Source organism: Leuresthes tenuis, unplaced genomic scaffold (genome assembly GCF_036924035.1).
Source record: "Leuresthes tenuis unplaced genomic scaffold, fLeuTen1.0.hap1 SCAF_23, whole genome shotgun sequence".
Classification (NCBI taxonomy): domain Eukaryota; kingdom Metazoa; phylum Chordata; class Actinopteri; order Atheriniformes; family Atherinopsidae; genus Leuresthes; species Leuresthes tenuis.
The window spans coordinates 12,429,570-12,441,990 of NW_027325377.1; the positions used below are offsets into that span (position 1 = coordinate 12,429,570).

At 44.3% G+C, this 12,421-nt stretch overlaps 1 pseudogene; it reads right to left on the reverse strand.

Moving 5' to 3' along the window:
• Window positions 1–8,394: 8,394 nt before the first annotated feature.
• LOC140283412 (U2 spliceosomal RNA) lies at window positions 8,395–8,571 on the reverse strand (annotated as a pseudogene).
• Window positions 8,572–12,421: the final 3,850 nt, after the last annotated feature.

A 12,421-nucleotide genomic window follows, 5' to 3' on the forward strand; every position in this document is an offset into this window, starting at 1 on the left:
TACAAACTTTAGTCGAACATTCACACCTTTTTGCAGCCGAACACAGTTTTTTGCAGCCGAATTTGGGCATTCGCACCTTTTCATACCCACTTTTTACCAACTATGGTCGGACATTCACACCGTCTTACAGCGGAACACCTCCGCTCCCTCTTTTGATGGTGTATGTTCGGGCATTCGAACCTTTTCTTACCCGCTTTTTACAAACTATGCTCGGACATTCAAACCTTCTTGTAGCTGTTGAGGTAAACCTGTGCCTCTTTCCGAGTCCGTTGATGCAGTGAAGGAGGAAGACAGATGCGACGATATAAAAATCAACACAGTTTTATTTGCGCAGTTTGCAAAGTGCGGAGAGCAGTTCAGTACACCACATGCGAACAGCACAAAGTACGGAAAAGCTCTGTCTTTGTCTAGGAGTGTGATGTTATATACACTTGTATTCAGTCTCCTCCTTATGAGATGTGTGTGCGTCAATATCTTGTCTCTTCCTCTATGTGTGTGCGTGTGTGTGCCTGTATAAGGAGTTACTTTCAGAAGACCGTTGTGTGTGCGGTCCTAGTTTCACCACATGTTTTTCTCAGAGATATCTCCTTATAAAGCTGCTGTTCAAGCACAGAAATGAGCAAGCCGGTTATACATGATATCACCTTATACAGCTATCCTCACTCACAATACCCCCTTTTGATCTCTATTAAGAGATCACACAAATAGTTGAGTAACAATACATGACTAAAAATAAATTGAAAAACCCCACGTTGATAACAACAAGATGATCACACAATCTCCGACATTCTGATGATATCATCTTCATTTGTATCAGGATCGGGAGGGTTCAGCAGTGACATTACCAAAGGGGAGGGAGCCTTCCCCTCTATAGTGGTAGTTATAAGTCTAATGGCAAGTGAACGGATACATGGGATACAGCAGCAACCACAAGTCACCAAAATAGCGACGAATATAGCAAGAGATACAAAAAGTGACATTGTCAGAGTCTTCCATTTCCCAAACACCTTGGTCAGCCATTCATCCAGCGGATTGTCAATCCCAGAGTGTTCATGCATTGTTTTAGAGACTGGGTTCACATAACCAGAAGATCAGGGGTACAATCACGCACGCGATGGCTGCACAACATGTGAGAATTTTCCAACTCCCAAACAATAACATTCTAATATGTTTCACTGTGTCTCAAGTATGATAAAAATAGCAAGCAAAACTTTCTTGGTAAGTCAGACCTTATCTATCAGGGTGCTCTAGGCGGGGTTACCCCTAGAGGAGCTTTAAACCTTATAGTTTGTCAACATTACCCAACTCCTTAGCAAATAGCAAACCTTAACATGATTATAATTTGGTATGACCTGTAAGAGCAAGTTTAAGCAAAGCCCAAGCAAACACGATTATGATTAAAACAAATCCAAAAATAACACAATTCAACTGAGATGCCGTCATCTGGAGTCGTTCTTCGGAGGAGATTTCACTTTCTCCCGATGAGGGTTGAGTTGGAGCCCGGGTCTGACACCCGTCCTGCTCGTCAATGATGTCGTTGCAAGGAGGCAGAAGTGTACTACTTCTGCCTGCAAAATGCCACCAGGGGATTATTCTGCCCCTTGTTGGTTGGTGGTCTTTTCCTCTGTACCAGCCGGTACAGTGTGCAAATCTTTCAGCGCCTGGTGAGTCGCTGCTAGGGAGCGTTGAGGTTCCTCGGCTGCCGCACACTGGCTCCAATGGAACCACGTATCACCTTTCCCTTTGACTCGGACTGCGTGGGAGGTCCTCTCGGTCACCTGATAGGGCCCTGTCCACCTTGGCTCCGACCACTTTCTTTTGATGACCCTCAGCAATACCCACTCAGCCTCTGGAGCCGGCGCTGGTTGGCCCTCTCCTCTGCTACTCGCCACCTGCTTTGAAAATTCTGCAACGAGACTTTGGAGTTCATGGAAATACATTTTGTGGGTTAGGTGTTGTTCAATATGTCCTGTTCCTGGCAACTTAGATTGAGGTCCAGGAAAAGCTCTCCCTGTCTGGAGCTCATGTGGTGTAAACCTTGTGGACTGATTAACAGAGCTCCTGATGGACATTAAGGCTAAGGGCAACGCATCTAGCCAATTCATTTTGGTCTGTGCACAGATTTTAGCTTTACTTCCTGCCCTTCCCCTAGCCTCAGTGCTGCTATTACTGCCAATACTTCTGCTCTTTGTGCTGACTGCTGTCCTTCCAGTCTCTCTGTTTGTCGTGTGATCAATTCCCCTTGCACGTCTTCTACAACTGCATATGCTGCTTTCAGTCCTTCTCGTTCATCCCTGAAGCAACAGCCGTCTGTGTACAGTTCTCTGGCCCCTGGTATCGGTTCTGTTTGTAGGTCCAGTCGTACTTTCTCCTCTTTCTGCACTCTGTCCGTACACTCATGTGGCTCACCTGTTCCTAGCTGATCTGCCATGTTTATGCCTTCATGAGTGAAAGTCAGGTTTGGTGCCTCGAGAATTTTGCTCAGTCGTCTTTGTCTCAGAGCAGTCAGCGTAAAAGTCTGTGAGTTCACATAGGCCACAACGCTATGTGTGGTCAGAATGTGCAGTTGATGTCCCATGACAATGTGTGCAGTTTTTTGAATGAGCTTTGCTATCCCTGCTGCCTGTTGTGTACACATAGGATGGCGCTTTTCCATATTGTCTAGCATCACACTAATGTACATTAGTACTACTCTCTCACCCCCTTTTCTCTGGAACAGGACGCCATTAGTGCAAAGTTCTGTTCCAGAGACATCCAAGTAGAATGGTAAGCTATAATCGGGTATAGCTAGGTCTGCTGCTGTGGAGAGGGCCTGTTTTAGTGCAATAAAGGCTTCCTCCGCCTCCTGAGTCCAATTCAGGGTCGCTGACAGGTTGCGCATGCCTTGTTCTTTCACTAGGGCCCGCAGAGGTCTAGTTAAGCCGGTGTAATTGGCTATGTAAGTCCTACTATAGCCCGTCAACCCTAAGAAAGACAACATGTCCTTTACCTTCACTGGCTTAGAGTGATGGAGAATAGTAGACCTGTGCTGAGGGGAGAGCCCTGCTCCTTTTTGGGAAATTTGCCTGCCCCAAAACGCTACCTGCCGCCGTGCAACCTGAAGTTTGGCTTTGCTGACCTTGAACCCTGTTCTTGCAAGATGTAAAAGGACATTTTTAGTTGCTTCCAAACACAGAGCCGCAGTGGGCGCTGCCAACAACAAATCATCTACATACTGAACGAGAGTCACCTGCTCTGGTAGTGGGCAATCACTCAGGATATCTTTTAGAACCTGGTTAAAAATCCCTGGGGACAAAGCGAACCCTTGCGGCAGCCTGGTGTACTGTAGCTGCTTGTGCTGATACGAAAACGAGAAAATGTGCCTGCAGTCTTCCGCCAAGGGAAGACAAAAGAATGCATTAGCCAAGTCAATGCAGGTAAACCACTAAATTTTCCTGATACCAATCTGTCTGTAACCCATCATAAAATAGAGTAACATGGGGGGAATCTGGAGGTGAGACATAGGGTTCGAGTTGGGAAATCCAGGGTTTCCACTGGAGGTAAGCCGAGAGGATACCACGCCGCTCAGATGTTTCCGGCTGTAATAGACCCCAGTATATGTCCGCGTATTGTTCATTCACTGGCTGCACAAGATATTGACCAGTGATGTTCTCCATCGGTCCAGAGCACGGCAAATGAGATCCATCAGGCATGACAACAACCAGGCCATCGGCGCTGCAGAGTATCGTGGCCCCCAGTTTTATCAGGAGATCTCTTCCCAGCAAGTTCATCGGTACAGAAGGTGAATGTACAAATGGATGTGTCACAGTCTGTTTTCCCACCTGGGTGAGTAGCGGCTTAGTGAACGGCAGTGTCTTTTTCTCCCCAGAGAAGCCCATAAGCGTGATGGTATGCGATGACAGGGAACCAGATGGTACAACTTTCAATGTGGAACATGTGGCTCCAGTGTCAACCAAGAAAGGCAGATCTTTTTTCTCAATCTGAACTGACAGCATCGGTTCTGCCGTAGTGATGCTGTCTGAGAGTCTCTGTGGGGTGTGTCAATATTGACCGGACTGGTCAGAGTTCTCCCCATTGTCCCACGATGGGTACTGACCAGCGCCAGCTGCTCCCCAAGGATGCTGAGGATACATAGGAGCAGTAACAGGAGGTCCAGAGCCGCGACCCCTGCCTCTCCCAGGAGGACCACTATCCACACCTTTCTGTGCCCTTGGATTATGTGGGCAGTTTCTTATCCAGTGATTAGGATCTCTGCAGAGATAACAACAACGAGTCTCCCCCGACTGTCCTCTTCCTGTACCGCCCCTTAGTCCCCGACCTCTTCCCCCAAAGCCTCCACCCCGCATTGGTCCTCCCCCATGTCTTCTCCCGCCTGATGGGGGCTGCGGTACCCATGGTGGGACCGGAAATAAATCAGGAACCTGTGGTGGCTCGGCAGCTAACATGACCTTCGCAGCTTCCCCTTTTTGTTTTTTATTTTTATCATTACATTTCTGTCTAGCTTCCGTTAACTGTAATTTTAACAGCTGAACCTGCAATTCTTTTAAGTCATCCTGTTCCTTCTGCGTATTATCTTGAGCACGGGTGAGGTGGTGTATTAAGTGTTTCTCCCAGACATGGGATTCACTACCGAGCATGTCCGGGTTATTAACCATGGCTGTTTTGACATTCTCCGGCACTCCTTCCAGTATAGCCTGTCTAAACCACTCTCTCTGAGCTCCAGCTTTCCCTGGGTGGCATCCTGTGTGTTTCAACCATAAATCCTTGCTCTGATCCACATACTCCCTGGGATTTTGTTTGGGGTCCCATCTCATCTTTGGCATTACGGTGGCGTTAGGTAGTGGATATTTGTCTCTCATTGCTTTCCCTATTTCAGTGCTAAGATGCGTGAAGGGGGTGTCATCTGTCATTCTGTTTGTATGAGCGATAGTCTCAATTTCTCTCATGTCCCCACCCGTCATGCATCGTCCTGCAATAGCTCTAAAGTCCCCTAATGCCAATTTCTGTCCTGCCGTCAGAGAATCCAATTTGCTGAGCCACAAATTTCCACCCTCGGCTACAGGTGGTAATTTCTCCACTATGGCCTGTATGTCCCCTATAGTAAATGGTCGGTACTGGTCACCTTGTCCTGGTACTGCTGTTAGTGGGTACATTGTGACCGGAAGGATTGTCCCACCACGTCGGCGCTGGCTAACTCTTCTGCCTATCGTATCTGTCAGTTCCTCTGCCACCTTCATTCCTTTCTCTACACTTCTCACCAGTCCGTCCCTTTTTTGACAGAGCTCTTCTATCTCTCTCCGACATAACTCATCTAGCTCTCTCTCTTTCCTGACGGCTGAATCTTCCTCCTCTTCCCTCCATGATCCTGCCAAGCTAAAACTTACTGGTACTTCTTGTCTTTCACCTTCCCACTGTCCCTTTCCTTGAAAAGAAGCTGTCCCTGCTGCTTCTGCTTCCTCCTCACAATCTGAAATCTCACTTCCCCTCATGACCTGCCTCCGTGGCTGTGGTGTGACTTTTCGTTTTACCGTGTGCTGTGGAGCCTGTTCTCTTGCCTGTCTCTGCGAGAATGGGTCTGGGGGCGCCGAAAGGCTATCACCTGTGAAGGGGTTATATGAGGATTTGGACGTCGTCCCTGTCCTTACGGACGTCTCAGAGATTGATGCTGTAGGAGTGGCTGCACCTGCTTCAGTCACACTGTCACTTACAAGTGTCTCTTCTGAGGCTCCAACCTGAAGTGTACCACTAGTCACATATAGTGTGGGATATAACCCTGGTGTCGGTGCAGCAGGCGGTGCATATGGAGGTGGGCATGTAGGAGTGTCAGGTGCAGTTACCATTTGTTTGCCTCCTGGTTTTCCTGCGTTCTCATGGAGATGTCTCACACTTTGCCAGAAGACCGCCAGCTCAGACCAGCCCCGTCGTCGCTCCTCCTGCTCTTTCGCCTCCTTTTTTAATTTTGAACGTTGCAGCACACCTGCCTTTTGTCCCTGCTCTGCCAGCTCTTCTTTCCTCACCTTACATTCTTTCTCCTTTTCCCACAACCAGGCCCCTAACGGACCGGGGTCTGACATTTTCTTGCCCTTATATCTCACCAATTGTTCGACTTGTCCCTACCCTTTTTAGGTAACACTGCCCCTGCTGCTTTTAACGTATTCTCTAACTGCAGCTCGAGGGGCCTCCAGGCACCCGTACCTGGGCCCCATCCCCCATCATCTATTTCCCTGTCAAACTCTCCCTCCATTTTACTTCTCTTTTTCTAAATTCTGAGGCCAGCCGGTTTGTATGACGTACGTCCGAGCAACAAGCCTTGTAAGGTGATGATTTATTAACGGCCAGTCAGTTTGTATGGCATAACACCCGAGCAACTGACCCTTTTGACAAACCAAGCAACTTATGTTAGCACCGCTAGGTTTCGATGGCTCAGACAGATTACGTTATCACCGTTAGGTTTCCTCTGTCTGATTGTCGAGTTTGTCAAGACACCGTTTTATGTACCCATTCACCTTTAGACACCTCAGAATTTTATTCTTCCCACAGCCCGCTTCTCCTTATTTCTCTCAAACAAATACAAAACACACAAAACACGTTAAAATCTTCACACACTCTTTCAAAATGCACTTATAGAAAAAATACCTCAGGAACCCTGTTCCTGTACTCTAGTATAGGGGACTCTAGCCCCAAACAGACTTCAAGAATTTATGAGGAGTATAACCTCAAGGGACTCTAACCCAACTCCGTAGAGTATACTACTTTAGGGGACTCTAACCCCAAACAGACTTCAAGAATTTATGAGGAGTATAACCTCAAGGGACTCTAACCCAACTCCGTAGAGTATACTACTTTAGGGGACTCTAACCCCAGGGACTCAAACCCAGTAGAATTCGGGGTGTCTTCACCTCCCCGGGACTCTAACCCAGCAGCCTCTCAGGCTTCCGGTTCCTCGTCAGGCAACCGGTGGGGTCCGCCACGACCAAAGACAGTCTGTTTTATCCTCTTTTATATTCACTTTTCTCTTATAATTTCACGCAGTTATCAACATTAACTCTTATCGTCTTTTGCTGATTCAATCACCAGTTTCAGGACAGGACACGTTGTTTTAAGATATTCAATGTGCAGAGTTTGATAAAACAGGTTCTGCTTACCTCTGTGTTAACGTGCCGGCTCGTGTCCCGTCTCTGTCACCGTGAAGGAATCTTTTATCCGAATGAACTCCGTCCTCTCCTCACCACATCCCGAACGAGCCCCCAAAATTGTTGAGGTAAACCTGTGCCTCTTTCCGAGTCCGTTGATGCAGTGAAGGAGGAAGACAGATGCGACGATATAAAAATCAACACAGTTTTATTTGCGCAGTTTGCAAAGTGCGGAGAGCAGTTCAGTACACCACATGCGAACAGCACAAAGTACGGAAAAGCTCTGTCTTTGTCTAGGAGTGTGATGTTATATACACTTGTATTCAGTCTCCTCCTTATGAGATGTGTGTGCGTCAATATCTTGTCTCTTCCTCTATGTGTGTGCGTGTGTGTGCCTGTATAAGGAGTTACTTTCAGAAGACCGTTGTGTGTGCGGTCCTAGTTTCACCACATGTTTTTCTCAGAGATATCTCCTTATAAAGCTGCTGTTCAAGCACAGAAATGAGCAAGCCGGTTATACATGATATCACCTTATACAGCTATCCTCACTCACATAGCCGAACACATCCACTCCTGCTTTTGATGATGTATGGTATGGCATTCGAACCTACTTGTTGCCCGCTTTTCATTAATTATGGGTGGACATTCACACCTTGTCGCAGCCAAACACCCTGTTTCGATCATGTATGGTTGGACATTCGCACCTTTTCTCACCCGCTTTTTGCAAACTATGGTCGGCCATTCACAGCTTCCTCTCCACCATACTTGTATGGTGGGATATTCACACCCACTTGCATCCGAAGACCTCCGCCCCCACTTTTGTTGATATTTAGTCGGTCATTCGCACCTTACCCGCTTTTGGCAAACTATGGCCTTCTTGCAGCCAAAAACCTCTGATCTCGCTTTTGATGATGTAAGGTTGGGCATTCAGACCTTGCTTCACCTGCTTTTCACCAAATATAGTCGGACATTCACACCTTCTTGCAGCCGAACACTTCCGCTCCACCTTTTAGTTTTCTATGGGGCATTCACACCTTTATTTTCACCGCATTTTATAAAAACACCACAGGAACACCGTATTGAGGCTTTGTTCTGACCGCTCATTCGGTGTCGCGTTTCTTTCAAGCATTTCTCCTGGTTAGCCCGCACTCGGCTCGCTCCCAGAGCCGTGTTAAAGTCTACTTCGCATTCACTCTCTTTTCTCAGCAGACTAAAAGAAACTTCCATCCTGCACCGCTGTTAGCTTTTTCACAAGAGCAGAGGAGAGCGCACCGTTCCCAGCGGCACTGCAGTACCGGGTCGATGCTTGGAGTGAACGGAGCAAGCTCCTTTTTCAACTCCTATTGATAAAAATCCATTTAATATGTAGTCCTTGCATAGACATATCACATATTAAACTGATAAGTACAGATGGATTATGTGCAATTAGTAAAGAGAGTAGAGGACGATCTCTCTCGTTGGAAGTCCTTACCTATATCACTTATGGGGAGAGTTACAACCATTAAAATGATGATACTACCAAAAGTTAACTATTTGTTCTCAATGATCCCCATAAAACCATCTGCTACTTGGTTTAAGTCACTAGATTCATGCATCTCCAAATTTCTGTGGAAAAACAAACCACCACATATTAGTTTAAAAACCCTACAGAAGACCAAGGACAGTGGTGGATTAGATTTACCTCATTTTCAGCACTATTCCTTAGCCAATAGGTTACAATATATATCAAAATGGTTTAAACCTTGTTGTTGTCACAGTTCCCAGAGACGTTGTAATCGTTGAGGATTCTATATTCACCCCCTCATTAGAGGCACGTGTTGCAGATTGATGACACTGAATCTTCTTCTCTGTTCATTGCTGGCATCATTCCCAGCATCGTAAGTGTTCGTGGCATTGTTAGCCTCTTCTTCTGGATCTTGATATCGAGCATCCTTTTGTATTTCTGGTTTGTAAGTCCTCTCTCTTCGTTCACCGGAGTCTTCGTCTCTTTGTCCTTGAGTTTGGTGAATTTTTCTTCTTTTGATGCCTTGACACAGTGTGACAGGTGATACCACATGGGAGATCCTTTAACTTGGACTGCTGTCCCTGTGCTGCGAAATGGCTGTGCTGCTCAAATGGTCTCTCCTTCATCATATACACAGTTATTTATACATCACCTTCCACCATGAAGCGTTGTCCCTTTTTGTTTCTCTCTTTGTTCTTAAAATGCTGTTATAAATGTCTAAACCAATCCATTAAACTAGATCATTTTGGCAGTAAAGCGATCTACAATGTGCTTGGTCGCAAAGCTGCTCATCTGTGGTAAACAGCTCTTCAGAAAGGCATTCTTCAATTGATTTCACTAATTTTATGTAATAATTTTGTGATTTCCTACAAAACTACACTTCTTCTCCCATCTGTCTGAGTATTTAATATTGTCTGGGTCCCGTTAAAACATGTATTTTTCCCATCTAATTCCTTGTTTGCTTTAAAACAAGTATTCCCCATTTTCTATCCCTTCAGTAGCCAACCAGTTTGTATGGAGTACACTGGAGCAACTTGACTGATCAGTAAAACACTGCTTTTGTTGTCACCGCAAGGCTTCCCCCGTCGGTTGTTTCACTGAGACACTACTGAGTAACTACAACTCAACACAGTTTATACACATAACATTCATATACATACTAACAAACAAACAAACAATAATTTATCGCAATTTTCTCATCTCTGTTTGAACGTACACCCAGGTAAATATTCCTGTAGTCTTCTCATACCGACTATGGACCCATTCATTGTTTAACTTCACTGTTTTGCAAATCCTAATTGAATATTACACATTGACATTGAACTTTACTGGATAAGCAGGTCTTCATTGCATTCAGCAGCCTATATGTGAGCATTTATGTGTAAGCTGTTCTTCTTTGCATTTATCAGCAGCAAGCAATTCTTCACTGCACATGCAAATGTAAATAGTAAAACAATTCCAATGTGTTAGCGAAACCTTCTATATCACAGTGGTTTCTAAGGTCTATTTTAAGTTCTTTGCCATCAGTGAGATGACATTGTTTACAAAGTGTGTCAAATTATCACTGAAGATCTTTTCAGGAATTTCAAATCTAGAAATGAGTTATTTTACGCGTGATTTTGCTACTGAGAGTGCATCTGCTTGTGCACATGGAAATATTTCAGACCATTTGGTAAAAACCTCTGTTGTCACTGAGCAGAATCGTTTCCCTTAACATTAATTTAGTTCAATGAAATCTACAAAATAATGAAATAATGAAATCCAAACAAATATGTTGAAAAAGATACACTGGCTTAGGGAATTATCTTCGTTTTGGTCTTAGATTGCCCTGTGGAATGTATTTTGCACATATTTGACCTGCTAGACAAAACTTTATTCATTTATTTATTCTAAAAAAATGTTTTTAATAATTAGTAAAACCATATGCTGTAAAAACCTGGTTCATTATTGCTTCCATCCCTCCTGTTGAGACATGACATGGTCCGTGGCTCAATACTGCAGCATATTTAAACAAATTCTTTGGCAGTATGGTTTTCCTTCCGGTCATTCATACGAGTCTATTGTAGATGGCAATTGAATAACATCTAATAATGCTAAAATATTTGTAGTTTATACATTTAGCTGTGGATGTCAACATACCTGTTTTTCCAATGCTGTGTTAACACATGTACAGTTGAGAAGGCATACTGACTGTCAGTGTAAACGTTAACAACCTTTTTGTTATTTAATTTACAAGCTTCAGTTAAAGCTACCAATTCGACTGCTTGAACAGAGTAATTTTTTGGTAGTGGTTGTTTTAAGAAAACTTCAGTTTCTGTTACTACTGCAAATCCTGTAGCATTTGTGCCATCAGGGTTTTTTTCCTTGATCTGTTGAATAAATATAGTTATTTCTGCATTTTCATAACGTATATCAGTTAAGTCTGGCCTGGGTAAAACACTGATGGTTATTTCTGGCTTTCCATCTGTGGGGTAGGTAGCAGTGTGGATGGATTAAGTGTAGCACATCTCTCGACAACAAGGTGTGGCTGTGAAAGAAGAACTGTTATGTAGGAGAGATGTCTGGTAAAGATATTTTGTTAAGTAACCATATCACAGCCACTGCATGAGGTACCTTAAGTGTTAATGGGTGAAATAACACCATTATTGTTGATGCCTGCACTGCCAATGGCTTCTGGCCATTGATTCAAAAGTACTATCTCGTCCCTTTTTCCCCCTTTCAGTGGACACTGGCCCCTAATTACCGCAATTCAGCAGGGGGTCTTTCATTAGGAGTACTGGACTCCCCCGTGCACGGTTTCAGCTCCGACCCTGGAAAGCGGAAAAAACGTTGAGATCTGGTTTGAGGACCCAATTGTTGAGAAAAGTCTCTCAATGAGACTCAGAGTTGCTGGAGTCAGTTAATGCAAAGGTTTAATCTTGCAGCAAGTTCAAGAATGTGTGTGTGAATGGGTGTATGTGTGCGAACGTGTGTGAGTTTGTGTGTGTGAGAGTTTAAAGAACCTGTTATCCACAGGCAGGCCTTAACTAGTATGGCACGGGTCCAGCCTGTCTCATCTTTTTTGGAAGGTCCAGCGCTCGGCCGTAACCCTTCTGTCTGTTTGGACTCTCACATACATTCGGTTAATCATAGAAAAACGAGAACAAAACTTTTTAGCCCCTTAAATTCATAAAACAGACATGGTGCAGTTATTTCCATTCTAGAAAATAAGAGTAATCACCACCATTCCTATAAATTCTGGATATTCTAACAATCTGAATCTTTTTTAAATGTTCGATGAAGCCCTTTGCTGTTCTGTTTAGAGACTGAGCTGATCATAAACCAAGTTTTGCTCTTGAACCAAGCTTCTAAACTCTTCACCTTTTTCATTTCTCAGTTAGTATTCACTTTAAAACTGATTAAAAGAAAAATTAAATGAATGCCTATCAACAAATGTGGGATCTAAACTCTAGTGCTTCCTCTAAAATAATTTCCTTTCTCAATTCAGAAATGTGTGTGTGTAAGTCACAACACCCGTGACACCAAAACGGCTTTCTTTTCTCTCTTTTCTCTACACTCTGCACTGTGAGCACACACAACAAATCAGAAAGGCTTTTTTCTCTCTTTTCTACATTATGGACTGTGGGGACACAAAACCGCTCTCTCTTTTTTTTTTTTTGATTGTGTGCCAGGGCGTTGTCTCACGTATTAGATTATGCTTAAGATACGAATGAGTTTATCAGTCACATCAGAATCCATACATACTGATCCTCCCGTAATAAAATGGTCAGATCTTCTCAAACAT